This window comes from Pseudophryne corroboree, chromosome 8 (assembly GCF_028390025.1).
Source record: "Pseudophryne corroboree isolate aPseCor3 chromosome 8, aPseCor3.hap2, whole genome shotgun sequence".
Taxonomy (NCBI): Eukaryota; Metazoa; Chordata; class Amphibia; order Anura; family Myobatrachidae; genus Pseudophryne; species Pseudophryne corroboree.
This window is the reverse complement of record NC_086451.1, coordinates 52,597,674-52,625,489: the sequence shown is the minus strand read 5'-3', so window position 1 is coordinate 52,625,489 and position 27,816 is coordinate 52,597,674. Positions and strand designations below refer to the sequence as shown.

Sequence of the window (27,816 nt, the reverse complement as noted above, 5' to 3'; positions counted from 1 at the left end):
GGCCCCGAGGATTTTCACCAAGTTAATGGCAGAAATTATGGTGATCCTGCGCAAGCAAGGAGTCACAATTATCTCATACTTGGACGATCTCCTGATAAAAGCAAGATCAAGAGAGCATTTACTGGCGAATGTGTCACTCTCTGAGAGTGCTTCAGCAACATGGGTGGATTCTCAATCTACCAAAGTCACAGTTGGTTCCGACAACTCGACTAGCGTTCCTAGGCATGATACTGGACACGGAACAAAAGAAAGTTTTCCTCCCGTTGGAAAAAGTCCAGGACCTCCAGAACATGGTCCAAGAACTACTAAAGCCAAAAAGAGTGTCAGCTCATCTATGCACTCGGGTTCTGGGGAAAATGGTGGCAACTTAAGAGGCCATTCCCTTCGGCAGGTTCCATGCAAGGACGTTTCAATGGGATCTTCTGGACAAATGGTCCGGGTCCCATCTAGAATTACATCAAAATATAACACTGTCCCCCAGGGCCAGGGTGTCTCTTCTATGGTGGCTGCAAAGTACTCACCTTCTAGAGGGTCGCAGGTTCGGCATTCACAGGACTGGATCCTGGTAACCACGGACGCGAGCCTCCGGGGATGGGGAGCAGTCACCCAAGGAAGAAATTTTCAGGGACTGTGGTCAGACAAGGAGTCCTGTCTACACATCAACGTGTTGGAGCTAAGGGCCATATACAACGCCCTTCGACAAGCGGAGAATCTGCTTCGCAACCTACCGGTTCTGATTCAATCAGACAATGTCACAGCAGTAGCTCATGTGGACCGCCAAGGCGGGACAAGAAGTAGAGTCGCGATGGCGGAAGCCACCAGGATTCTTCGCTGGGTGGAAAATCACGTAAGCTCTCTGTCAGCTGTCTTCATTCCGGGAGTGGACAACTGGGAAGCAGATTTCCTCAGCAGACACTATCTCCATCCAGGAGAGTGGGGACTTCATCAAGAAGTCTTTGCAGATATAACTGTTCTCTGGGGAGTTCCTCAAATAGATATGATGGCGTCACGCCTCAACAAGAAGCTTCGGAGGTATTGTGCCAGGTCCCGGGACCCTCAGGCTATAGCAGTAGACGCTCTGGTAACGCCATGGGTGTTCCAGTCGGTCTATGTGTTTCCTCCTCTTCCTCTCATCACAAAAGTGTTGAGGATCATAAGACGAAAAAGAGTACAGACAATACTCATTGTTCCAGATTGGCCTCGAAGGGCCTGGTACTCAGATCTTCAGGAGATGCTCACGGAAGGTCCCTGGCCTCTTCCTCTATTGGAAGACCTGTTACAGCAGGGGCCCTGCATGTTCCAAGACTTACCGCGGTTACGTTTGACGGCATGGCGGTTGAATGCCGGATCCTAGCGAAGAAGGGTATTCCGGAGGAGGTCATACCTACTCTAATAAAGGCTAGGAAGGAGGTGACGGCAAAACATTATCACCGTATCTGGCGGGAATATGTCTCTTGGTGTGAAACCAAGAATGCTCCTACGGAAGATTTCCATCTGGGTCGTTTTCTCCACTTCCTACAGACAGGAGTGGATATGGGCCTAAAGTTAGGCTCTGTTAAAGTACAGATTTCGGCCTTGTCAATATTCTTTCAGAAGGAATTGGCTTCTCTCCCAGAAGTCCAGACGTTTGTAAAAGGAGTACTGCACATCCAGCCTCCTTTTGTGCCCCCAGTGGCACCATGGGACCTGAACGTGGTGTTGCAGTTCCTTAAATCACACTGTTTTGAACCCCTTAAAACTGTGGAGTTGAAATTTCTCACCTGGAAGGTGGTCGTGTTGTTAGCCTTGGCATCTGCGAGGCGTGTGTCAGAATTGGCGGCCTTGTCTTACAAGAGCCCTTACTTGATTTTTCATGTGGATAGAGCGGAATTGAGGACTCGTCCTCAATTTTTACCTAAGGTGGTGTCTTCGTTTCATATGAACCAACCTATAGTGGTGCCTGTGGCTACGAGTGACTTGGAGGATTCCATGTCCCTGGATATAGTCAGGGCCTTAAAAATGTATGTAGCCAGGACGGCTAGAATTAGGAAAACAGAAGCACTGTTTGTCCTGTATGCTGCCAACAAGATTGGCGCGCCTGCTTCGAAGCAGACTATTGCTCGCTGGATCTGTAACACGATTCAGCAGGCTTGTGTTACGGCTGGATTGCCGTTACCGTATTCAGTAAAGGCCCATTCCACTAGGAAGGTTGGCTCTTCTTGGGCGGCTGCCCGGGGCGTCTCGGTATTACAGCTTTGCCGAGCAGCAACTTGGTCGGGGTCAAACACTTTTGCTAAATTCTACAAGTTTGATACCCTGGTTGATGAAGACCTAGCGTTTGCTCAGTCGGTGCTGCAGAGTCTTCCGCACTCTCCCGCCCGTTTGGGAGCTTTGGTATAAACCCCATGGTACTTACGGAGTCCCCAGCATCCTCTAGAACGTAAGAGAAAATAAGATTTTAAACCTACCGGTAAATCTTTTTCTACTAGTCCGTAGAGGATGCTGGGCGCCCGTCCCAGTGCGGAAAATCTGCAAGACTTGTATATAGTTATTGCTTACATAAGGGTTATGTTAGTTAGAATCGGTCTTGGACCGATACTGTTGTTTTGTTCATACTGTTAACTGGTTATGTGTATTCCAGGTTATATGGTATGATTGGTGTGGGCTGCTATGAATCTTGCCCTTAGATTAACAAAATCCTTTCCTCAAATTATCCATCTCCTCTGGGCACAGTTCTCTAACTGAGGTCTGGAGGAGGGGCATAGAGGGAGGAGCCAGTGCACACCATGCTAGAAAGTTCTTTTAGGTGCCCATGTCTCCTGCGGAGCCCGTCTATACCCCATGGTCCTTACGGAGTCCCGAGCATCCTCTACGGACTAGGAGAAAAAGATTTACCCGTAGGTTTAAAATCTTATTATAATAATAATATTGTACAAAGAACAGTCCATGAACAATAGGATGTGCGAGACATGGTGAAACAGCATAAAGACAATAATTGGGCTAATGACAAAATATTAGAGCTAAATTAGGTGGTAGCGATAAAACTCATATATATTATCATTGGGTATTTCTCTAACGTCCTAGTGGATGCTGGGAACTCCGTAAGGACCATGGGGAATAGCGGGCTCCGAAGGAGGCTGGGCACTCTAGAAAGATTTAGGACTACCTGGTGTGCACTGGCTCCTCCCACTATGACCCTCCTCCAAGCCTCAGTTAGATTTCGTGCCAGGCCGAGGTTGGATGCACACTAGGGGCTCTTCTGAGCCCTTAGAAAGAAAGTATAATTTTAGGTTTTTTATTTTCAGTGAGACCTGCTGGCAACAGGCTCACTGCAGCGAGGGACTAAGGGGAGAAGAAGCGAACTCGCCTGCTTGCAGCTGGATTGGGCTTCTTAGGCTACTGGACACCATTAGCTCCAGAGGGATCGACCGCAGGCCCAGTCCTTGGTGTTCGGTCCCGGAGCCGCGCCGCCGTCCCCCTTACAGAGCCAGAAGCAAGAAGAGGTCCGGAAAATTGGCGGCAGAAGACATCAGTCTTCACCAAGGTAGCGCACAGCACTGCAGCTGTGCGCCATTGCTCCTCATGCACACTTCACACTCCGGTCACTGAGGGTGCAGGGCGCTTGGGGGGGGGCGCCCTGAGCTGCAATAAAAACACCTTGGCTGGCAAAAATACCACAATATATAGCCCTAGAGGCTATATATGTGGTAAATTCCCCTGCCAGAATCCAGAAAAAAGTGGGAGAATAGGCCGCGGAAAAGGGGCGGAGCTATCTCCCTCAGACACACTGGCGCCATTTCTCCTTCACAGATCCGCTGGAAGGAAGCTCCCTGGCTCTCCCCTGCAGTCTACACTTCAGAACAGGGTAAAAACAGAGTAGGGGGGCACTAAATTTGGGCGCAATACATATATAATATAAAAAGCAGCTATAGGGGACATAACTTAGTTAGTCCCTGCATTATATAGCGCTCTGGTGTGTGCTGGCATACTCTCACTCTGTCCCCCCAAAGGGCTTTTGTGGGTCCTGTCCTCATTCGGAGCATTCCTTGTGTGTGTGCGGTGTGTCGGTACAGCTGTGTCGACATGTTTGATGAGGATAATGATGTGGAGGCGGAGCAGATGCCTTTAGAAGGGATGTCACCCCCTGCGGGGCAGACACCTGAGTGGATGGGCTTATGGAAAGTAATGAGTGCACGTATAGACTCCTTATATAAGAAAATCGACGACATGCCAAATGTGGGACAGCCGACTTCTCAGCTTGTGCCTGCCCAGGCGTCGCATGGGTCGTCAGGGGCTCTAAAACGCCCGCTACCTCAAGCAGACCCAGATGTCGACACGGATACTGACACCAGTGTCGACGACGATGAGTCAAACCTGATGCCCACTAAGGCCATTCACTGTATGATTGAGGCAATGAAAGAGGTGTTAAACATTTCTGATATAACTACTGGTACCACTAAAAAGGGTATTATGTTTGGAGAGAAAAAACTACCCGTAGTTTCTCTGACGTCCTAAGTGGATGCTGGGGACTCCGTCAGGACCATGGGGATTAGCGGCTCCGCAGGAGACAGGGCACAAAACTAAAGCTTTAGGATCAGGTGGTGTGTACTGGCTCCTCCCCCTATGACCCTCCTCCAAGCCTCAGTTAGGTTTTTGTGCCCGTCCGAGCAGGGTGCAATCTAGGTGGCTCTCTTAAGGAGCTGCTTAGAAAAAGTTTTTAGGTTTCTTATTTTCAGTGAGTCCTGCTGGCAACAGGCTCACTGCATCGAGGGACTTAGGGGAGAGAAGTTCAACTCACCTGCGTGCAGGATGGATTGGCTTCTTAGGCTACTGGACACCATTAGCTCCAGAGGGAGTCGGAACACAGGTCTCACCCTGGGGTTCGTCCCGGAGCCGCGCCGCCGACCCCCCTTGCAGATGCTGAAGATTGAAGGTCCAGAAACCGGCGGCAGAAGGCTTTTCAGTCTTCATGAAGGTAGCGCACAGCACTGCAGCTGTGCGCCATTGTTGTCACACACTTCACACCAACGGTCACGGAGGGTGCAGGGCGTTGCTGGGGGCGCCCTGGGCAGCAATGTATAATACCTTATTCTGGCTAAAAATACATCACATATAGCCCCTGGAGGCTATATGGATGTATTTAACCCCTGCCAGGTCTCAGAAAAACGGGAGAAGAAGCCCGCCGAAAAGGGGGCGGGGCCTATTCTCCTCAGCACACAGCGCCATTTTCCCTCACAGAAAGGCTGGTGGGAAGGCTCCCAGGCTCTCCCCTGCACTGCACTACAGAAACAGGGTTAAAACAGAGAGGGGGGGCACTTATTTGGCGATATGTATATATATATATTAAAATGCTATAAGGGAAAAACACTTATATAAAGGTTGTCCCTGTATAATATAGCGTTTTTGGTGTGTGCTGGCAAACTCTCCCTCTGTCTCCCCAAAGGGCTAGTGGGGTCCTGTCCTCTATCAGAGCATTCCCTGTGTGTGTGCTGTGTGTCGGTACTTGTGTGTCGACATGTATGAGGACGATGTTGGTGAGGAGGCGGAGCAATTGCCGGTAATGGTGATGTCACTCTCTAGGGAGTCGACACCGGAATGGATGGCTTATTTAAGGAATTACGTGATAATGTCAACACGCTGCAAGGTCGGTTGACGACATGAGACGGCCGGCAAACCAATTAGTACCTGTCCAGGCGTCTAAAACACCGTCAGGGGCGTTAAAACGTCCTTTTACCTCAGTCGGTCGACACAGACACGGACACTGACTCCAGTGTCGACGGTGAAGAAACAAACGTATTTTCCTTTAGGGCCACACGTTACTTGTTAAGGGCAATGAAGGAGATGTTACATATTTCTGATACTACAAGTACCACAAAAAAGGGTATTATGTGGAGTGTGAGAAAACTACATGTGGTTTTTCCTGAATCAGATAAATTAAATGAAGTGTGTGATGATGCGTGGGTTTCCCCCGATAGAAAATTATTGGCGGTATACCTTTTCCCGCCAGAAGTTATGGCGCGTTGGGAAACACACCTTAGGGTGGATAAGGCGCTCACACGCTTATAAAAACAAGTGGCGTTACCGTCTCCAGATACGGACGCCCTCAAGGAGCCAACTGATAGGAGGTTGGAAAATATCCTAAAAAGTATATACACACATGCTGGTGTTATACTGCGACCAGCGATCGCCTCAGCCTGGATGGGCAGCGCTGGGGTGGCTTGGTCGGATTCCCTGACTGGAAATATTGATACCCTTGACAGGGACAGTATTTTATTGACTATAGAGCATTTGAAAGATGCATTTCTATATATGCGAAACTCTGGCATCAAGATTAAGTGCGATGTCCATATCTGCCAGACGATGTTTCTGGACACGACAGTGGTCAGGTGATGCAGATTCCAAACGGCACATGGAAGTATTGCCGTATAAAGGGGAGGAGTTATTTGGGGTCGGTCCATCGGACCTGGTGGCCACGGCAACAGCTAGAAAATCCACCTTTTTTACCCCAAGTCACATCTCAGCAGAAAAAGACATAGTCTTTTCAGCCTCAGTCCTTTCGTCCCCATAATATCTGCCCAGGGATAGAGGTAAGGGAAGAAGACTGCAGCAGGCAGCCCATTCCCAGGAACAGAAGCCTTCCACCGCTTCTGCCAAGTCCTCAGCATGACGCTGGGGCCGTACAAACAGGTGCGGTGGGGGGTCGTCTCAAGAGTTTCAGCACGCAGTGGGCTCACTCGCAAGTGGACCCCTGGATCCTACAAGTAGTATCCCAGGGGTACAGATTGGAAATTCGAGACGTCTCCCCCTCGCAGGTTCCTGAAGTTTGCTTTACCAACGTCTACCTCCGACAGGGAGGCAGTATTGGAAACAATTCACAAGCTGTATTCCCAGCAGGTGATAATCAAAGTACCCCTCCTACAACAAGTAAAGGGGTATTATTCCACACTATATTGTGGTACTGAAGCCAGACGGCTCGGTGAGACCTATTCTAAATGGAGTCACTCAGAGCAGTGATAGCGAACCAGGAAGAAGGGGACTATATGGTGTCCCTGGACATCAAGGATGCTTACCTCCATGTCCAAATTTGCCCTTCTCACAAAGGGTACCTCAGGTTCGTGGTACAAAACTGTCACTATCAGTTTCAGACGCTGCCGTTTGGATTGTCCACGGCACCCCGGGTCTTTACCAAGGTAATGGCCGAAATGATGATTCTTCTTCAAAGAAAAGGCGTCTTAATTATCCCTTACTTGGACGATCTCCTGATAAGGGCAAGGTCCAGAGAACAGTTGGAGGTCGGAGTAGCACTATCTCAAGTAGTTCTACGACAGCACGGGTGGATTCTAAATATTCCAAAATCGCAGCTGTCTCCGACGACATGTCTGCTGTCCCTAGGGATGATTCTGGACACAGTCCAGAAAAAGGTGTTTCTCCCGGAGGAGAAAGCCAGGGAGTTATCCGAGCTAGTCAGGAACCTCCAAAAAATCAGGAAAAGTGTCAGTGCATCATTGCACAAGGGTCCTGGGAAAAATGGTGGCTTCTTACGAAGCGATTCCATTCGGCAGATTTCACGCAAGAACTTTTCAGTGGGATCTGCTGGACAAATGGTCCGGATCGCATCTTCAGATGCATCAGCGGATAACCCTGTCTCCAAGGACAAGGGTGTCTCTTCTGTGGTGGCTGCAGAGTGCTCATCTACTAAAGTGCCACAGTTATGCATTCAGGACTGGGTCCTGGTGACCACGGATTCCAGCTTGAAAGGCTGGGGAGCAGTCACACAGGGAAAAAATTTCCAGGGAGTGTGATCAAGTCTGGGGACTTCTCTCCGCATAAATATACTGGAGCTAAGAGCAATTTACAATGCTCTAAGCTTAGCAAGACCTCTGCTTCAAGGTCAGCCGGTATTGATCCAGTGGGACAACATCACGGCAGTCGCCCACGTAAACAGACAGGGCGGCACAAGAAGCAGGAGGACAATGGCAGAAACTGCAAGGATTCTTCGCTGGGCGGAAAATCATGTGATAGCACTGTCAGCAGTTTTCATTCCGGGAGTGGACAACTGGGAAGCAGACTTCCTCAGCACGACCTCCACCCGGGAGAGTGGGGACTTCATCGAGAAGTTGTTTCCACATGATTGTGCACCGTTGGGAAAGACCAAAGGTGGACATGATGGCGTCCCGCCTGAACAAAAAACTGGACAGGTATTGCGCCAGGTCAAGAGACCCTCAGGAAATAGCTGTGGACGTTCTGGTAACACCATGGGTGTACCAGTCGGTGTATGTGTTCCCTCCTCTGCTTCTCATACTAAAGGTACTGAGAATTATAAGACGTAGAGGAGTAAGAACTATACTCGTGGCTCCGGATGGGCCAAGAAGGACTTGGTACCCGGAACTTCATGAGATGCTCACAGAGGACTCAGGGCCTCTGCCGATAAGAAGGGACTTGCTTCAGCAAGTACCATGTCTGTTCCAAGACTTACCGCGGGTGCGTTTGACGGCATGGCGGTTGAACGCCGGATCCTAAGGGAAAAAAGGCATTCCGGAAGAGGTCATTCCTACCCTGGTCAAAGCCAGGAAGGAGGTGACCGCACAACATTATCACCACATGTGGCGAAAATATGTTGCGTGGTGTGAGGCCAGGAAGGCCCCACGAAGAAATTTCAACTCGGTCGATTCCTGCATTTCCTGCAAACAGGAGTGTCTATGGGCCTCAAATTGGGGTCCATTAAGGTTCAAATTTCGGCCCTGTCGATTTTCTTCCAGAAAGAATTGGCTTCAGTTCCTGAAGTCCAGAAATTTGACAAGGGAGTACTGCATATACAACCCCCTTTTGTGCCTCCAGTGGCACTGTGGGATCTCAACGTAGTCCTGGGATTCCTCAAATCACGTTGGTTTAAACCGCTCAAATCTGTGGATTTGAAATATCTCACATGGAAAGTGACCATGATGTTGGCCCTGGCCTCGGCCAGGCGAGTGTCAGAATTGTCGGCTTTGTCTCACAAAAGCCCATATCTGATTGTCCATTCGGACAGGGCAGAGCTGCGGACTCGTCCCCAGTTTCTCCCTAAGGTGGTGTCAGCGTTTCATCTGAACCAGCTGATTGTGGTACCTGCGGCTACTAGAGACTTGGAGGACTCCAAGTTGCTAGATGTTGTCAGGGCCCTGAAAATATAGATTTCCAGGACGGCTGGAGTCAGGAAAACTGACTTGCTGTTATCCTGTATGCACCCAAAAAACTGGGTGCTCTTGCTTCTAAGCAGACGATTGCTAGTTGAATGTGTAGTACAATTCAGCTTGCACATTCTGTGGCAGGACTGCCACAGCCAAAATATATAAATGCCCATTCCACAAGGAAGGTGGGCTCATCTTGGGCGACTGCCCGAGGGGTCTCGGCTTTACAACTTTGCCGAGCTGCTACTTGGTCAGGGGCACACCCTGGCTGAGGAGGACCTGGAGTTCTCTCACTCGGTGCTGCAGAGTCATCCGCACTCTCCCGCCCGTTTGGGAGCTTTGGTATAATCCCCATGGTCCTGACGGAGTCCCCAGCATCCACTTAGGACGTCAGAGAAAATAAGATTTTACTTACCGATAAATCTATTTCTCGTAGTCCGTAGTGGATGCTGGGCGCCCATCCCAAGTGCGGATTGTCTGCAATACTTGTACATAGTTATTGTTACAAAAAAATCGGGTTGTTATTGTTGTGAGCCGTCTGTTCAGAGGCTCCTACGTTTGTCATACTGTTAACTGGGTTTAGATCACAAGTTATACGGTGTGATTGGTGTGGCTGGTATGAGTCTTACCCGTGATTCAATATCCTTCCTTATTGTGTACGCTCGTCCGGGCACAGTATCCTAACTGAGGCTTGGAGGAGGGTCATAGGGGGAGGAGCCAGTACACACCACCTGATCCTAAAGCTTTAGTTTTGTGCCCTGTCTCCTGCGGAGCCGCTAATCCCCATGGTCCTGACGGAGTCCCCAGCATCCACTACGGACTACGAGAAATAGATTTATCGGTAAGTAAAATCTTATTTTTTCCCCCATCAGATGAATTAAATGAAGTGTGTGAAGAAGCGTGGGCTTTCCCTGATAAAAAATTGGTAATTCCTAAGAAGGTACTAATGGCGTTCCCTTTCCCGCCAGAGGATAGGTCACGTTGGGAAACACCCCCTAGAGTGGATAAAGCGCTCACACGTTTGTCTAAAAAGGTGGCACTACCGTCTCCGGATACGGCCGCCCTCAAGAAACCTGCTGATAGAAAGCAGGAGGCGATCCTGAAGTCTGTATATACACACACAGGCATTATACTTAGGCCAGCTATTGCGTCAGCTTGGATGTGCAGTGCTGCCGCTGCGTGGTCAGATAAACTGTCAGAAAATATTGACACATTAGACAGAGACACGATCCTGTTAACCATAGACCATATAAAAGACTCAGTCTTATATATGAGAGATGCACAAAGGGAAATCTGCCGATTGGCATCTAAAGTAAGTGCATTGTCCATTTCTGCTAGGAGAGGCTTATGGACTCGCCAGTGGACAGGAGATGCAGATTCAAAAAAGCACATGGAAGTGTTACCATATAAGGGTGAGGAATTATTTGGGGATGGTCTCTCGGACCTAGTTTCCACAGCAACGTCTGGGAAGTCAGCATTTTTACCCCATGTCCCCTCACAGCCTAAGAAGGCGCCGTTTTATCAGGTTCAGTCCTTTCGGACCCAGAAAGGGCCGCCTCAAGAATTTCAGCGATCAGTGGGCTCGCTCACAGGTGGATCCCTGGATCCTTCAAATAGTATCTCAGGGGTACAAACTGGAATTCGAGTCGTCTCCACCCCACCGGTTCCTAAAATCTGCCTTGCCGATTGCTCCCTCAGACAGGGAGGCGGTGCTAGCGGCAATTCACAAGCTGTATTCCCAGCAGGTGATAATCAAGGTACCCCTACTTCAACAAGGCCGGGGTTACTATTCCACACTATTTGTGGTACCGAAACCGGACGGTTCGGTGAGACCCATTTTAAATTTGAAATCCTTGAACACACACACAAAAAATTTAAGTTCAAGATGGAATCGCTCAGGGCGGTTATTGCGAGCCTGGACGAGGGGGATTACATGGTATCCCTGGACATCAAGGATGCTTACTTGCATGTCCCCATTTACCATCCTCACCAGGAGTACCTCAGATTTGTGGTACAGGATTGCCATTACCAATTCCAGACGCTGCCGTTTGGACTGTCCACGGCACCGAGGGTATTTACCAAGGTGATGGCGGAAATGATGATACTCCTTCGAAAAAAGGGAGTTTTAATTATCCCGTACTTGGACGATCTCCTAATAAAAGCGAGGTCCAAGGAACAGTTGTTGGTGGGAGTAGCACTATCTCAGGAGGTGCTGCACCAGCACGGCTGGATTCTGAATATCCCAAAGTCACAGCTGGTTCCGACGACACGACTACTGTTCCTGGGTATGATTCTGGATACAGTCCAGAAAAAAGTGTTTCTCCCGGAGGAGAAAGCCAGGGAGTTGTCATCTCTAGTCAGAGACCTCCTGAAACCAAAACAGGTATCAGTGCATCGCTGCACGCGGGTCCTGGGAAAGATGGTGGCTTCTTACGAAGCAATTCCCTTCGGCAGGTTCCATGCCAGAATCTTTCAGTGGGACCTGTTGGACCAGTGGTCCGGATCGCATCTTCAGATGCATCGCTTGATAACCCTGTCTCCAAGAACCAGGGTGTCGCTACTGTGGTGGCTGCAGAGTGCCCATCTTCTAGAGGGCCGCAGGTTCGGCATACAGGACTGGGTCCTGGTGACCACGGATGCCAGCCTTCGAGGCTGGGGGGCAGTCACACAGGGAAGAAACTTCCAAGGACTATGGTCGAGTCAGGAGACTTCCCTTCACATAAATATTCTGGAACTAAGGGCCATCTACAATGCCCTAAGTCAAGCAAAATCCCTGCTCCTACACCAGCCGGTGCTGATCCAGTCAGACAACATCACGGCAGTCGCCCATGTAAATCGACAGGGCGGCACAAGAAGCAGGATGGCGATGGCGGAAGCCACAAGAATTCTCCGATGGGCGGAGAATCATGTACTAGCACTGTCAGCAGTGTTCATTCCGGGAGTGGACAACTGGGAAGCCGACTTCCTCAGCAGACACGACCTCCACCCGGGAGAGTGGGGACTTCATCCAGAAGTCTTCCAGATGCTGGTAAACCGTTGGGAAAAACCACAGGTGGACATGATGGCTTCCCGCCTCAACAAAAAGTTAAAAAGATATTGCGCCAGGTCAAGGGACCCTCAGGCGATAGCTGTGGACGCTCTAGTGACACCGTGGGTGTACCAGTCGGTTTATGTGTTCCCTCCTCTGCCTCTCATACCAAAGGTATTGAGAATAATAAGAAAGCGAGGAGTAAACACCATTCTCGTGGTTCCGGATTGGCCAAGACGAGCGTGGTACCCGGAACTTCAAGAGATGCTCTCAGAGGACCCGTGGCCTCTACCGCTCAGACAGGACCTGCTACAACAGGGGCCCTGTCTGTTCCAAGACTTACCGCGGCTGCGTTTGACGGCATGGCGGTTGAACACCGGATCCTAAAGGAAAAGGGTATTCCGGAAGAAGTCATTCCTACGCTTATTAAGGCCAGGAAAGATGTTACGGCAAAGCATTATCACCGCATATGGCGGAAATATGTTGCATGGTGCGAGGCCAAAAAGGCCCCAACAGAGGAGTTTCAACTAGGTCGATTTCTGCATTTCCTGCAAGCAGGAGTGAATATGGGCCTAAAACTAGGCTCCATTAAAGTACAGATCTCGGCTCTGTCGATTTTCTTTCAAAAAGAACTAGCATCAGTACCTGAAGTTCAGACATTTGTGAAAGGAGTGCTGCATATTCAGCCCCCATTTGTGCCTCCTGTGGCACCTTGGGATCTCAACGTGATGTTGAGTTTCTTAAAATCACATTGGTTTGAGCCACTAAAAACCGTGGATCTGAAATATCTCACGTGGAAAGTGGTCATGTTATTGGCCTTGGCTTCAGCCAGGCGAGTGTCAGAATTGGCGGCTTTATCATGTAAAAGCCCTTATCTGATTTTCCATATGGATAGGGCAGAATTGAGGACTCGTCCCCAGTTTCTCCCTAAGGTGGTGTCAGCGTTTCACCTGAACCAGCCTATTGTGGTGCCTGCGGCTACTAAGGATTTGGAGGACTCCAAGTTGCTAGACGTTGTCAGGGCCCTGAAAATATATGTTTCCAGGACGGCTTGAGTCAGAAAATCTGACTCGCTGTTTATCCTGTATGCACCCAACAAGCTGGGTGCTCCTGCTTCTAAGCAGTCTATTGCTCGCTGTATTTGTAGTACAATTCAGCTTGCACATTCTGTGGCAGGCATGCCACAGCCAAAATCTGTAAATGCCCATTCCACAAGGAAGGTGGGCTCATCTTGGGCGGCTGCCCGAGGCGTCTCGGCTTTACAACTTTGCCGAGCAGCTACTTGGTCAGGGGCAAACACATTTGCAAAATTCTACAAATTTGATACCCTGGCTGAGGAGGACCTGGAGTTCTCTCATTCGGTGCTACAGAGTCATCCGCACTCTCCCGCCCGTTTGGGAGCTTTGGTATAATCCCCATGGTCCTTACGGAGTTCCCAGCATCCACTAGGACGTTAGAGAAAATAAGAATTTACTCACCGGTAATTCTATTTCTCGTAGTCCGTAGTGGATGCTGGGCGCCCATCCCAAGTGCGGATTGTCTGCAATACTTGTAAATAGTTATTGTTAACTAAAGGGTTATTGTTGAGCCATCTGTTGAGAGGCTCAGTTGTTTTTCATACTGTCAAACTGGATATAGTATCACGAGTTGTACGGTGTGATTGGTGTGGCTGGTAAGAGTCTTACCCGGGATTCTAAATCCTTCCTTATTATGTCTGCTCGTCCGGGCACGGTGTCCTAACAGGCTTGGAGGAGGGTCATAGTGGGAGGAGCCAGTGCACACCAGGTAGTCCTAAATCTTTCTAGAGTGCCCAGCCTCCTTCGGAGCCCGCTATTCCCCATGGTCCTTACGGAGTTCCCAGCATCCACTACGGACTACGAGAAATAGAATTACCGGTGAGTAAATTCTTATTTTTACATACCTTTTGGTATTAACATCTATCAAAATGTAATCAATCAAAGTGGACAATCAGGATTTTTCAAAGAATAACTTCAGAGCATCACAAAAGAGGCTGCCGAGGATCCCCCAGCGGCTGCAGACAATAGCAGCCACTGGGGAAGTTTAAATCAAGCCCCCCCCCCTTCCCATTTATTGGCTACACATTGGAGACTGCCATTATGAGTAGATTTAGGCTGGTTACACACTAGGATTACTGACCAGCCGACCTATCTGACAATCGGTAAGTGCATACACACTAAAGATCGTCCCCCCAATGTGTTGAGCCTGATGTCACACCTGCGCATACATTTTCATGTTACTACCTATTTGTGACGTCAGTCACTGCTGGCCTCTGCATCAAGCGTACAAGCGGTCTGCAGACCCACCCGTACACACAGATTAATCTTCCACCAGCTGTGCTGCAGGGCTGAAGCAATATGTCTGTAAACGACGCCGTTCAGACATATCAGGTGTACACACTAGCTGACGCACCCGCGATATGAAGGCCTGTGTACCTATACCTCTCTGATCTGGTTCACCCTCCCTATATCTCTGTTATGTGTGTGTGAATTTATTGCATTAGTTCAGCTCACTCAATAATGGACCACAAGCAACAAGAATGTGGAATAATTCCGGGGGAAGTGAGGTCCCTTTTATAAAAGGCTTTCTTTTTTAACATCGTGCCTAATAAGCATAATAAAAGAAAAAAGGAAAACCAATAGCAATAATTAGATGTAGCGTGGGGTCACAGTTGCAGAATAGTTATTTTGACATCTGGTTTACATCTTTTATATAAATGAAAAAAAGTCTTGGACTACAAATGTATGTATGTGTATGTATGTGTGTGTGTGTGTATATATATATATATATATATATATATATATATATATATATATATATATATATATATATATATATATATATATACCAATAATGTTTAATCCTCATCAGATATTCCAGCTCAGCAGATCTTGTAGTATTTATAGCCTAATGCTCTGCTTTCTCCTCACAGAAGCTCACATTCCATCCATTACCCTGCCGGCACAGATTCCGCATGACACCAGCCCGAACACATTCCTGCCAGAAGGCCGCTGAAGAGTTCACAAGTTGAACAGCAACAACAAACTGTACAAACTTCCAACTGATACATTGTTGTACAACTACAACGGCTTTCACCCTTGCCTTATTGTTCTACATTGGCTCATCTATTAACAGGGCCAATTTCACGGTCAAGTTGTGTATAATATTAACTTGAAGTTTTAATAAATTTTATGCCAAGGTTAAATATATATGTATAAACTTTTTTTATCTATTTTTAAAAGTGCCTTAAACAGTTGTCTGTTAACTAAGTTATTTTAAGTATTAACAAAAATCAATGCCATAGTATTTCGCCTTCTGTACAAAAGATTTTTTTATCAAGATCACCTTTTACACTTTTGCAGACTGAGTTGTGTACTAAACTTGTATTTTGGAGTGTTTAAACTGTGCTAGTTGTCACTTCCACACAGTTAGCTCCCAGACGTCCCTCGTTGGCGTTGAATTAAATTGTTATTTGGTATTAAAGGATGTCACGTTGTCGCAGCTGTTCTCTTGATTGATGAATAAAAGATCAATGTCGTTCTATTGTACAAGGTTTTGTCTTGAATTTCCTTTCTCTCCGGCTGGGTCCACAGGTTATCCACAGGATAACAATACGATATGATGGAGCGATAGCGGATTGGCACCGAACGATCACAAGCTTTCAGTCCTCCCAGGATGCAACTGGCTCAGGCAAATCCGTTTATTGGGGCAGATGTATTAACCTGGAGAAGGCATAAGGAGGTGATAAACCAGTGATATGTGCAAGGTGATAAAGGCACCAGCCAATTAGCTCCAATATGTAAATTAACAGTTAGGATCTGATTGGCTGGTGCCTTTATCACCTTGCACATATCACTGGTTTATCACTTCCTTATGCCTTCTCCAGGTTAATGCATCTGCCCCTTTGTTTGGTGCGTCAGGAGCCAGACCATGGTCACAGGGCTGCTGTTCTTGGCAGCCCTAAGCTTTCTTATTTTATTTTTATAGTCTTACTACGTTTTCTGAGTGATCTTTCCTAACAGCGTCTTATACGCATATTGGAAAGAGTCGCTCCAACAACTCTCCTCTGGGTTGCAACAATGCTTACCCATGGTACAAGTGCTGTCTCGACGGGCGTCTGTGTCGGATATACTAGCAGGTCCAGCAGACGTTACCAGGCTGTGGCCGGAGCACGGTGAGAAGGTAAGGCATCGGTTCCACTTAGAAGGGGAATAACGGACACAGCCGCACTGTGTTGGGAGGAGACTACCAAACAGTAGCTGGTGCGCCGCCACCACCGATGCTCCAGCGCTAGGCCGTAGGGATCATAAGGCACCAGGAATAGTATGAGGCTGCGATCCCTAGGGTTGATGTCAGCGGTGGGGAGTCAGACGCTCTCCTGGTCGCCCCTCCCCCCAGTTCATGACCAGTTTCCGTCGGAACTGTTGCCTCACTTCCGTCTCAGACGCTACCACGAGGGGTCTCGATCGCAGCATAGGCCGCTGTCTGTGTTCACTAAGCGCTACAGCGAGGAGACCCGGTCGCAGTACAGGCGTCTATGCACAGTGCATCTGTGTCTACTTAAAGTTCCCGGAGCGGCAGTGTACACTAGTAGCATCTGGATCCACTCAGCGTTCGCTAACGTATTGATCGGTCTTGGAAGTGAGGAGTCTCCATGTATCCCACTCTGAGTACGGGTTATACATCACTAAATTTCTATCTACCTTTGTCAGTATGAATAGTTAAGTTTAGTGCCTATTGCATACGAGTCTGTACATTACTGTGGTTTTTTTTCGCTATGCGTCTGAATACGTTAAGATCTGTATAAAACCGAATTCAGTAATATGTACTCCTACATCCTTTGAAATGTGTTCGTAGTTGATTGTGCTCATATGACTAATATATAACATGTGACGGACTGCTAGTGTGATTGCTGACTTTAATAATATATGTTTGTCAGTTGGTCTCCTGATCCTCAATGCCGGTGCATGGGTTGGGTCAGATTGATATCACGTTAGGGAAATAAAGTGGTTACAGTCACAAATTGTGTAGTACACTGAAAGTGCTGAATATTTATCATGTCTTAAGAGCGCAAAAGTGACAAGGTACACTTACAGTAACACCAACACTCATATTATGTTTGCAAAAACTGTATTATCCTTTCTGATCTGGTACAGAATGGTTTATGTAAATGGTTGGCGGTTCAGGTCCCTGATCGACATCAGGTGTAGATAGACTCTCTTGGGTGATGTTTGCACGGACATTGTCCAGTTTGGCTGAAAGGTTAATTCCTACAGCCTCAATACTAGGAATGGGGTTCACTAGAACTCATACATGCAGCTCCCTACATACGGTATATCCCCAACAGCTTCTCCAAATAAGTCAAGCTGATAAACCGAGTATAAATAAATCTACTTCACAGGCTACACAGGATAATTCAGGAGTCGATGAAAGCTCTATATACTCTACTTTGGCACACAAAGGACAGGTAAAAGGTATCAGCTCAGTGAATAAACTGAAACAATAAGAGTAGTAAAGGCTAGTCTGTTACTAGAGGCAGCAGAGCCTTGGTTAAAAATAAGGCACCCATATTTAAACATCCCAAAACAGGTAGGGCCTCCTCAAGGGGGATACCAACAGCTGAGAATCGGGAAAAGGTTTGGGCTACATTCCAATATCCTTTTCCAGCTGGGGACTGTTGAAAAAGGGAAGTGCCTCCTAAAATAGATATGCATATTATTGGATAGTGCAAAAATCTATATGGCCTCTACTGTCAACATCAAAAGAGTAATGGTTTAAAAAAAAAAAAAAAAAAACAATGTCTCTGTCTAGGGCAGTCATAAGGCCAGCCATGACTTCAGCTGCATGAAATCAATTAGCTGCCTGGGCTGAGGTACTGGAAGACGGGCTTTCAGTACCTGCAGGGGAGCAGGAATTCCATATAGTTTACATGTAATAGGCAGCAAAGATATGGGTTATGCTTTTACGGCATCACCCTTAACAATAGATGCTAACAGATCAGTTTGCTTAATACAGGCAAAGCTGATTCAGAATCAAAGAAGGTTCTGGGAACTTGACTTTGGTTCAAAATCTCTGTTTGAGTAAGCAGATAGTGGGGAGTCAGAAGCAGACTCCAAGATGGTCACGTTTCCTTCCGCATATAACCCCTAGTTAAGGGTCTGGTTTCGGCCTTTTCGGTCATAAAGGAATGGTTTGGAAGCGACCAGAGGGCCAGCTTCCAAACCAGAGGATAACCCATCAGCATGAGGGTACAGGCCTCCTTCTGGGGGATCCCAGGGTAGGGGGACGACCTCTTAGGTTGCACAGATCTGGTAACAGATGCCTGGGTGCAAGAAGCGGTAGCTCTAGTTTATGCTTTCCTTTTCAAGAGCATCTTCCTCGTAGATTCTTCTGCTCCAGCCCGTTCCGGGCAGAGGCGAAGATAAGGGGATTGCAGGAAACAGTTCAGAAATGGCTTTTGTCAGGAGTGGTCATCCCCGTAACCCATGCACAATGGGGACAGGGGGTTTACCTGGGGTTGATTCAGAAGGATTCTTTACTCCATTCTCAATCTCTAAAATCTTAGATAGTTTTGGGTACCACGGTTCACATGGAAGCACTCCATAGTTGGGTAAGGAGCCAGTAGATTACATAGTATCCCTGGATAGTCAGGATGTATATCTACAGGTTCCTATAGCACTGCCCATCTGTGTTATTTCAAGGTTTACCATCCTTCAACATTCAGTTCTAGGTCTTACCCTTTGGTTAACCACAGCCCCAGAGTATGTTCCAAAATAATTATGGCAGTTTATCTCCGCAAGCAGGGGATAAGAAAATTGCCATACCTCGGCCACCCTTTTTTTCTGGAACAATTACAGGAAAGGCTTCTGTGCCTTCCCGAACAGACAATAACTTGTTTGAAGAGGTACGGGTCATTCATACATAGGGAAAGGTCATCCCTGGTTCCGTCACAACGGATGACTCACGGGGAGGCTGTACTGAATCAAAGCCTGCAGAAAATATTTACCTCGGAATAAAATATCTAAGGTACAGTCAAGGACTCAGGAGTTGTTACACAGTCAAACAATATCAATTCACGCAGCATGCGAATGATGGGTTTGATGGTGTCAACATTTGACATGGTGGAGTATGAACAATTCCACTCAGGACTTCTGCAGTTTCTGATTTTATCTACAGCTGCATCACACTGGATAGGTCCAATCTCATCTGATGTCGGAAGTTAACCAGTGTTGTGCCTGATTAAAATCTCTGATAGGAGACCACCTGTGAATACCAGGTGTTGTACATGGGCTAGATGGACAGTAAACGAACAGAAGTGGTACTGTCAGAGAAGGTAAAAGTCATTAGCCTGGTGGCTACAGACATTCCATTTAGACAAGGGGACAACCTTGTTGGATATCAGGTTTGGAGTTCCTGATAAATGCCAGTCTTCGGGGCTGGGGAAGGCCATTGTCCGAAAGATTAATATACTGGGACTATGGACCACAGAAGAAAGTTGCCTGCTAATAAACCTGTTAGCACTTCGGGCCAAATACATGGTCCTGCTTCGGGTAAGGGACATTCCTAAAGGAAAACCAGTCCAGATCCGCAGGGACAAGGCAATGGCATTAGTGTACCTCAACCTTCAGAGAGGAACACGCAGCTAAACAGCAAGGAAGGAGGTAAGCCGCATACTAAAGTGGACAGAACTCTATCTTCCAGCCTTGTCCGCAGTATTCGTTCCAGGAGTCCTAAACTGGAGAGCAGACTTTCACAGTCGACACGCCATTCAGTTAAGCGAATGGGCTCTACACCCAAAAGTCTTTTCAGACTCTGGTAGACAAGTGGGGTTTACAAGAGATAGATCTCGGGATGTCCCATCGGCAAAAGACCCATATAAGGGTCAGGAACAAGGAATCGGTTAGTGATCTTTGTGTACGGTTTTTCGATAAAGTGGGAATTTCAATTCACTTATAACACGGGTTCTCAAATTCGGTCCTCAGGACCCCACACAGTGCATGTTTTGCAGGTCTCCTCACAGATCACAGGTGAAATAATTAGCTCCACCTGTGGACCTTTTAAAATGTATCAGTGAGTAATTAATACACCTGTGCACTTGCTGGGTTACCTGCAAAACATGCACTGTGTGGGGTCCTGAGGACCGAGTTTGAGAACCACTGACATATGTATCCTCGGATCATCCTGCTACCCAGGATGGTGAGGAAAATACAACAAAAGTGCCCTCTTTTTCCTCCAATCATCCTACTACCAAGGTAGTGAGAAAGATAAAAGAAGCTAAGGGTGCCGTGATTCTAATAGCTCCGGCTTGACCCACAAGGCGTTGGTACACAGATCCGCAGAGAATGTAGATGGATGCTCCACTTCTGCTTCCTCAACGCCCAGATCTGCTAATGCAGGGTCCTTGTTATCACAGACATCTGGATCTAGTGTCTTTTACGGCGTGGCTTTTGAAATCTATATCCTGAAGTCAAGAGGATTCTCACAGGTAAATCAAACAATGTTCAAAGCAGGAAAGACTTCCTCGGCTCAAATTTACCACCGAATATAGCAAGCCTATAATCATTGGTGTAATGGAAGAGTTATGGACCCAAAATCTTTCAGAATTTCCAGGGTTCTAGCATTCCTTCAGGCGGAAGGGGATAAAGGTTAAAGATTGCTTCCTTGAGAGTGCAAGTGTCGGCATTGACTGCATTTTCCGAAAGAAAATTGCAAATTTTCAGGATGTGCGCTCTTTTTCCAGGGAATTGTGCGTGTTCAGTCATCCTTTGTTCCGCCTACGGTGCTTTGGGACTGCAGTCTAGTCCTCCTAGCCCGTCAAGTTGCTCCATTGGAACCACTTAAAAAAGTGGAACTTGAATGGTTAACAGCTAAAGTTCTCTTTCAGCTGACTATGGCATCAGCTAGAAGAGTATCAGATTTAGGAGCGCTGTTATGTAAATCTCCTTTTCTGATGTTTATCCAGATGATAAAGTAGTTCTCAGAACTAGATCTGGGTATCTTCCGAAGGTGGAGTCTAAATTCCACCTTAAAGAAGAAAATGTAGTCCCGTTTTTTTCAGGTATCGGGACTTTCTTCGGGAGATGCGTCGCTGGACGTAGTCCGGGCATTAAGGGTCTACGTGGGTTGTACCAGTGCCGTCAGAAAGACAGTATCTCTTCATTCTCCACGAATTTCACAAGAGAGGATGGCCTGCTACTAAACAGATGCTGGCAAGATGGCTTCGAATGACTATTTCAGAAGCATACTCTCAAGCTGATCTCCCTGTTCTGGCTAATATCTCCGCTCACTCTACTCGTAGGGTAGGTCCTTCATGAGCAGCACAATGTGGTGCTTCAGCAGAACAGATATGTAAGGCAGCCACATGGTCTTCCATTAACACATTCATTAGACATTATGCCTTGGATACTTTTGCCTCTCATGACGCTGAATTCGGGTGAAGGGTTCTCCTACCAATCGGGAACGTGGATAACCTGTGGACCCAGCCAGAGAAATATACGTTATGCTAAGAACTTACCGTTGATAACGGTATTTCTCTGACGTCCTAGTGGATGCTGGGACTCCGTCAGGACCATGGGGAATAGCGGCTCCGCAGGAGACAGGGCACAAAATTTAAAAGTTTGACCACTAGGTGGTGTGTACTGGCTCCTCCCCCTATGACCCTCCTCCAAGCCTCAGTTAGGTTTTTGTGTCCGTCCGAGCAGGGTGCAATCTAGGTGGCTCTCCTAAAGAGCTGCTTAGAAAAAGTTTGTTAGGTTTTTTATTTTCAGTGAGTCCTGCTGGCAACAGGCTCACTGCAACGAGGGACTTAGGGGAGAAGAAGTGAACTCACCTGCGTGCAGGATGGATTTGCTTCTTAGGCTACTGGACACTAGCTCCAGAGGGACGATCACAGGTACAGCCTGGATGGGTCACCGGAGCCGCGCCGCCGACCCCCTTGCAGATGCCGAATAGAGAAGAGGTCCAGAAACCGGCGGCAGAAGACGTCTCAGTCTTCATGAGGTAGCGCACAGCACTGCAGCTGTGCGCCATTGCTCTCCGCACACTTCACACCAGCGGTCACTGAGGGTGCAGGGCGCTGGGGGGGGCGCCCTGGGCAGCAATGTAATATACCTATTCTGGCTAAAATATATCACATATAGCCCCTGGGGCTATATGGATGTATTTAACCCCTGCCAGGTTCCAAAAAAACCGGGAGAAGAAGCCCGCCGAAAAGGGGGCGGGGCCTATTCTCCTCAGCACACGGCGCCATTTTCCTGCCCAGCTCCGCTGCGAGGAAGGCTCCCAGGACTCTCCCCTGCACTGCACTACAGAAACAGGGTAAAAACAGAGAGGGGGGGCACTTATTGGCGATATTTATAATATTTGAGCTGCTATAAAGGGAACACACTTATTAAGGTTGTCCCTATATATATTTATAGCGCTTGGGTGTGTGCTGGCAAACTCTCCCTCTGTCTCCCCAAAGGGCTAGTGGGGTCCTGTCTTCTATCAGAGCATTCCCTGTGTGTCTGCTGTGTGTCGGTACGTGTGTGTCGACATGTATGAGGACGATGTTGGCGTGGAGGCGGAGCAATTGCCTGTAATGGTGATGTCACCCCCTAGGGAGTCGACACCAGAATGGATGGCTTTGTTTATGGAATTACGGGATAGTGTCAGCACGCTACAAAAGTCGGTTGACGACATGAGACAGCCGGCAAACCAGTTAGTACCTGTCCAGGCGTCTCAGACACCGCCAGGGGCTGTAAAACGCCCTTTACCTCAGTCGGTCGACACAGACACTGACACTGAATCCAGTGTCGACGGTGAAGAAACAAACGTATTTTCCAGTAGGGCCACACGTTATATGATCACGGCAATGAAGGAGGCTTTGCATATCTCTGATACTGCAAGTACCACAAAAAGGGGTATTATGTGGGGTGTGTAAAAACTACCGATAGTTTTTCCTGAATCAGAGGAACTGAATGAAGTGTGTGATGAAGCGTGGGTTACCCCAGATAGAAAACTGCTAATTTCAAAGAAGTTATTGGCATTATACCCTTTCCCGCCAGAGGTTAGGGCGCGCTGGGAAACACCTCCTAGGGTGGATAAGGCGCTCACACGCTTATCAAAGCAAGTGGCGTTACCGTCTCCTGATACGGCCGCCCTCAAGGATCCAGCTGATAGGAGGCTGGAGAATACATTAAAAAGTATATACACACATACGGGTGTTATACTGAGACCAGCAATCGCCTCAGCCTGGATGTGCAGTGCTGGCGTGGCTTGGTCGGAGTCACTGTCTGAAAATATTGATACCCTGGATAGGGACAGTATTTTACTGACTATAGAGCAGTTAAAGGATGCATTTCTTTATATGCGAGATGCACAGAGAGATATTTGCACTCTGGCATCAAGAGTAAGTGCGATGTCCATATCTGCCAGAAGAAGTTTATGGACGCGCCAGTGGTCAGGTGATGCGGATTCCAAACGACATATGGAAGTATTGCCGTATAAGGGGGAGGAATTATTTGGGGTCGGTCTATCGGATCTGGTGGCCACGGCAACGGCCGGAAAATCCACCTTTTTACCCCAGGTCACCTCCCAGCAGAAAAAGCCGCAGGCTTTTCAGCCGCAGTCCTTTCGTTCCTATAAGAACAAACGAGCAAAAGGACATTCCTATTTGCCCCGAGGCAAAGGAAAGGGTAAGAGACTGCAACAAGCAGCTCCTTCCCAGGAGCAGAAGCCCTCCCCGGCTTCTACAAAGGCGTCAGAATGACGCTGGGACCTTACAAGCAGACTCAGGGGCGGTGGGGGGTCGCCTCAAACATTTCAGCGCACAGTGGGCTCACTCGCAGGTGGACCCCTGGATCCTGCAGGTAGTATCTCAGGGTTACAGGTTGGAATTCGAGAAGTCCCCTCCTCGCCGTTTCCTAAAGTCTGCTTTGCCAACGTCTCCCTCCGACAGGGCGACGGTATTGGAGGCCATTCACAAGCTGTATTCTCAGCAGGTGATAGTCAAGGTACCCCTCCTACAACAGGGACAGGGGAATTACTCCACGCTATTTGTGGTACCGAAGCCGGACGGCTCGGTAAGACCGATTCTAAATCTAAAATCTCTGAACCTGTACATACAAAAATTCAAGTTCAAGATGGAGTCACTCAGAGCAGTGATAGCGAATCTGGAAGAAGGGGATTTTATGGTGTCCTTGGACATCAAGGATGCTTACCTTCATGTTCCAATTTGTCCTTCACACCAAGGGTACCTCAGGTTCGTGGTCCAAAACTGTCATTATCAGTTTCAGACGCTGCCGTTTGGATTGTCCACGGCACCCCGGGTCTTTACCAAGGTAATGGCCGAAATGATGATCCTTCTTCGAAGAGAAGGCGTCTTAATTATCCCTTACTTGGACGATCTCCTGATAAGGGCAAGATCCAGAGAACAGCTGGAGGTCGGAGTAGCACTAACCCAAGTAGTGCTCCAACAACACGGGTGGATTCTGAATTTTCCAAAATCCCAACTGATCCCGACGACACGTCTGTTGTTCCTAGGGATGATTCTGGACACTGTTCAGAAAAAGGTATTTCTTCCGGAGGAGAAAGCCAGGGAGTTATCCGATCTAGTCAGGAACCTCCTAAAACCAGGAAAAGTATCTGTGCATCAATGCACAAGAGTCCTGGGAAAAATGGTAGCTTCTTACGAAGCGATTCCATTCGGCAGATTCCATGCACGAACTTTTCAGTGGGATCTGCTGGACAAATGGTCCGGATCGCATCTGCAGATGCATCAGCGGATAAAATTGTCCACAAGGACAAGAGTGTCTCTGCTATGGTGGTTGCAGAGTGCTCATCTGTTAGAGGGCCGCAGATTCGGCATACAGAACTGGGTCCTAGTGACCACGGATGCCAGCCTGAGAGGCTGGGGAGCGGTCACACAGGGAAGAAACTTCCAGGGCGTGTGGTCAAGCCTGGAGACGTCTCTTCACATAAATATACTGGAGCTAAGAGCAATCTACAATGCTCTAAGCCTGGCAAAACCTCTGCTTCAGGGTCAGCCGGTGTTGATTCAGTCGGACAACATCACGGCAGTCGCCCACGTAAATGGCGTCCCGCCTCAACAAAAAACTGGACAGGTATTGCGCCAGGTCAAGAGACCCTCAGGCAATAGCTGTAGACGCTCTGGTAATACCATGGGTGTACCAGTCAGTGTATGTGTTTCCTCCTCTGCCTCTCATACCAAAAGTACTGAGAATTATACAGCAAAGGGGAGTAAGAACGATACTCGTGGCTCCGGATTGGCCAAGAAGAACTTGGTACCCGGAACTTCAGGAGATGCTCACGGAAGATCCGTGGCCTCTACCTCTAAGACGGGACCTGCTTCAGCAGGGACCGTGTCTATTCCAAGACTTACCGCGGCTGCGTTTGACGGCATGGCGGTTGAACGCCGAATCCTAAGGGAAAAAGGCATTCCGGAAGAGGTCATCCCTACCCTGGTAAAAGCCAGGAAGGAGGTGACTGCACAACATTATCACCGCATTTGGAGAAAATATGTTGCGTGGTGTGAGGCCAGGAAGGCCCCGACGGAGGAATTTCAACTGGGTCGATTCCTACATTTCCTGCAAACAGGATTGTCTATGGGCCTCAAATTAGGGTCCATTAAGGTTCAAATTTCGGCCCTGTCGATTTTCTTCCAGAAAGAATTGGCTTCAGTTCCTGAAGTCCAGACTTTTGTAAAAGGAGTACTACATATACAGCCCCCGGTTGTGCCCCCAGTGGCACCGTGGGATCTTAATGTAGTTTTGGATTTTCTCAAATCCCATTGGTTTGAGCCACTCAAATCGGTGGATTTGAAATATCTTACATGGAAAGTAACCATGCTACTGGCCCTGGCTTCAGCCAGGAGAGTGTCAGAATTGGCGGCTTTATCGTATAAAAGCCCATATTATGATTTTCCATTCGGACAGGGCAGAACTGCGGACGCGTCCTCACTTTCTGCCTAAGGTGGTTTCAGCGTTTCACCTGAACCAGCCTATTGTGGTGCCTGCGGCTACTAGCGATTTGGAGGATTCCAAGTTGCTGGACGTTGTCAGAGCATTGAAAATATATATTTCAAGGACGGCTGGAGTCAGAAAATCTGACTCGCTGTTTATACTGTATGCACCCAACAAGCTGGGTGCTCCTGCTTCTAAGCAGACGATTGCTCGTTGGATTTGTAGCACAATTCAACTTGCACATTCTGTGGCAGGCCTGCCACAGCCTAAATCTGTCAAGGCCCATTCCACAAGGAAGATGGGCTCATCTTGGGCGGCTGCCCGAGGGGTCTCGGCATTACAACTCTGCCGAGCAGCTACGTGGTCAGGGGAGAACACGTTTGTAAAATTCTACAAATTTGATACCCTGGCTAAGGAGGACCTGGAGTTCTCTCATTCGGTGCTGCAGAGTCATCCGCACTCTCCCGCCCGTTTGGGAGCTTTGGTATAATCCCCATGGTCCTGACGGAGTCCCAGCATCCACTAGGACGTCAGAGAAAATAAGATTTTACTTACCGATAAATCTATTTCTCGTAGTCCGTAGTGGATGCTGGGCGCCCATCCCAAGTGCGGATTGTCTGCAATACTTGTACATAGTTATTGTTACAAAAAAATCGGGTTGTTATTGTTGTGAGCCGTCTGTTCAGAGGCTCCTACGTTTGTCATACTGTTAACTGGGTTCAGATCACAAGTTGTACGGTGTGATTGGTGTGGCTGGTATGAGTCTTACCCGGGATTCAAAATCCTTCCTTATTGTGTACGCTCGTCCGGGCACAGTATCCTAACTGAGGCTTGGAGGAGGGTCATAGGGGGAGGAGCCAGTACACACCACCTAGTGGTCAAACTTTTAAATTTTGTGCCCTGTCTCCTGCGGAGCCGCTATTCCCCATGGTCCTGACGGAGTCCCAGCATCCACTACGGACTACGAGAAATAGATTTATCGGTAAGTAAAATCTTATTTTCTCCTATGTCCACAGGGATCCCACCCTGACGCACCTGATTTGAGGATCTTTCTACTCACTAACCTCTTCCTTCTTGTACAGAAGGGTGTGCATGTGTGTTCTTCTCGCCTCATTAGGGCTCTACATGATGCTTCTGCCTAAATGCTTTGGAATCCAACTGATTTGCCTGAGCCAGTGGGCGGAGATATATGGACGGGCCCGTTGCATCCTCGGAGGACTGAAAGCTTGTGATCGTTTGGTGCCAATCCGATATCGCTCCATCATATCCCATTGTTATCCTGTGGAACCTGTGGACATAGGAGAAATACCGTTATCAACGGTAAGTTCTTACCATAACGTATATTTTTGGGGAAGGGGGGAAGATAATCTCCTTTATAATTGGTAAATACAATTTGAAAACCCACAATATGCATACTGTTTAATACATGATCTTTCTATTAAGTCAAATATTAATGTTTGATAACTTACAGCCGATAGCAAAGTTTTTGTTAAATTGTTTATCCGGCACCCACAAATCAAATATATCGGAGTATTATACTGGCACAATTTTAATACCGCAATAACAACTGAGAAACTGAAGTAATAAAGCAAGAACTATGTTTTTAGGAGAAAACTTGGATTTTTTTTTTTTTCATTCTATAATAAAGTACAATAAGCAGATC

The 27,816-nt window shown here is 47.8% G+C and overlaps 1 protein-coding gene across 1 annotated transcript in view; it reads left to right on the top strand.

Annotated features, from left to right (window-relative positions):
• The window catches only part of LOC134948417 (protein bicaudal D homolog 2-like), a 109,071-nt gene extending 93,328 nt beyond the window's left edge, over positions 1–15,743 (top strand). The window contains exon 9 of the mRNA XM_063936374.1: positions 15,125–15,743. The gene's annotated coding sequence lies outside the window, so the exon portion shown is untranslated. The remainder of the gene's footprint in view (positions 1–15,124) is intronic.
• The last annotated feature ends 12,073 nt before the right edge of the window (positions 15,744–27,816 follow it).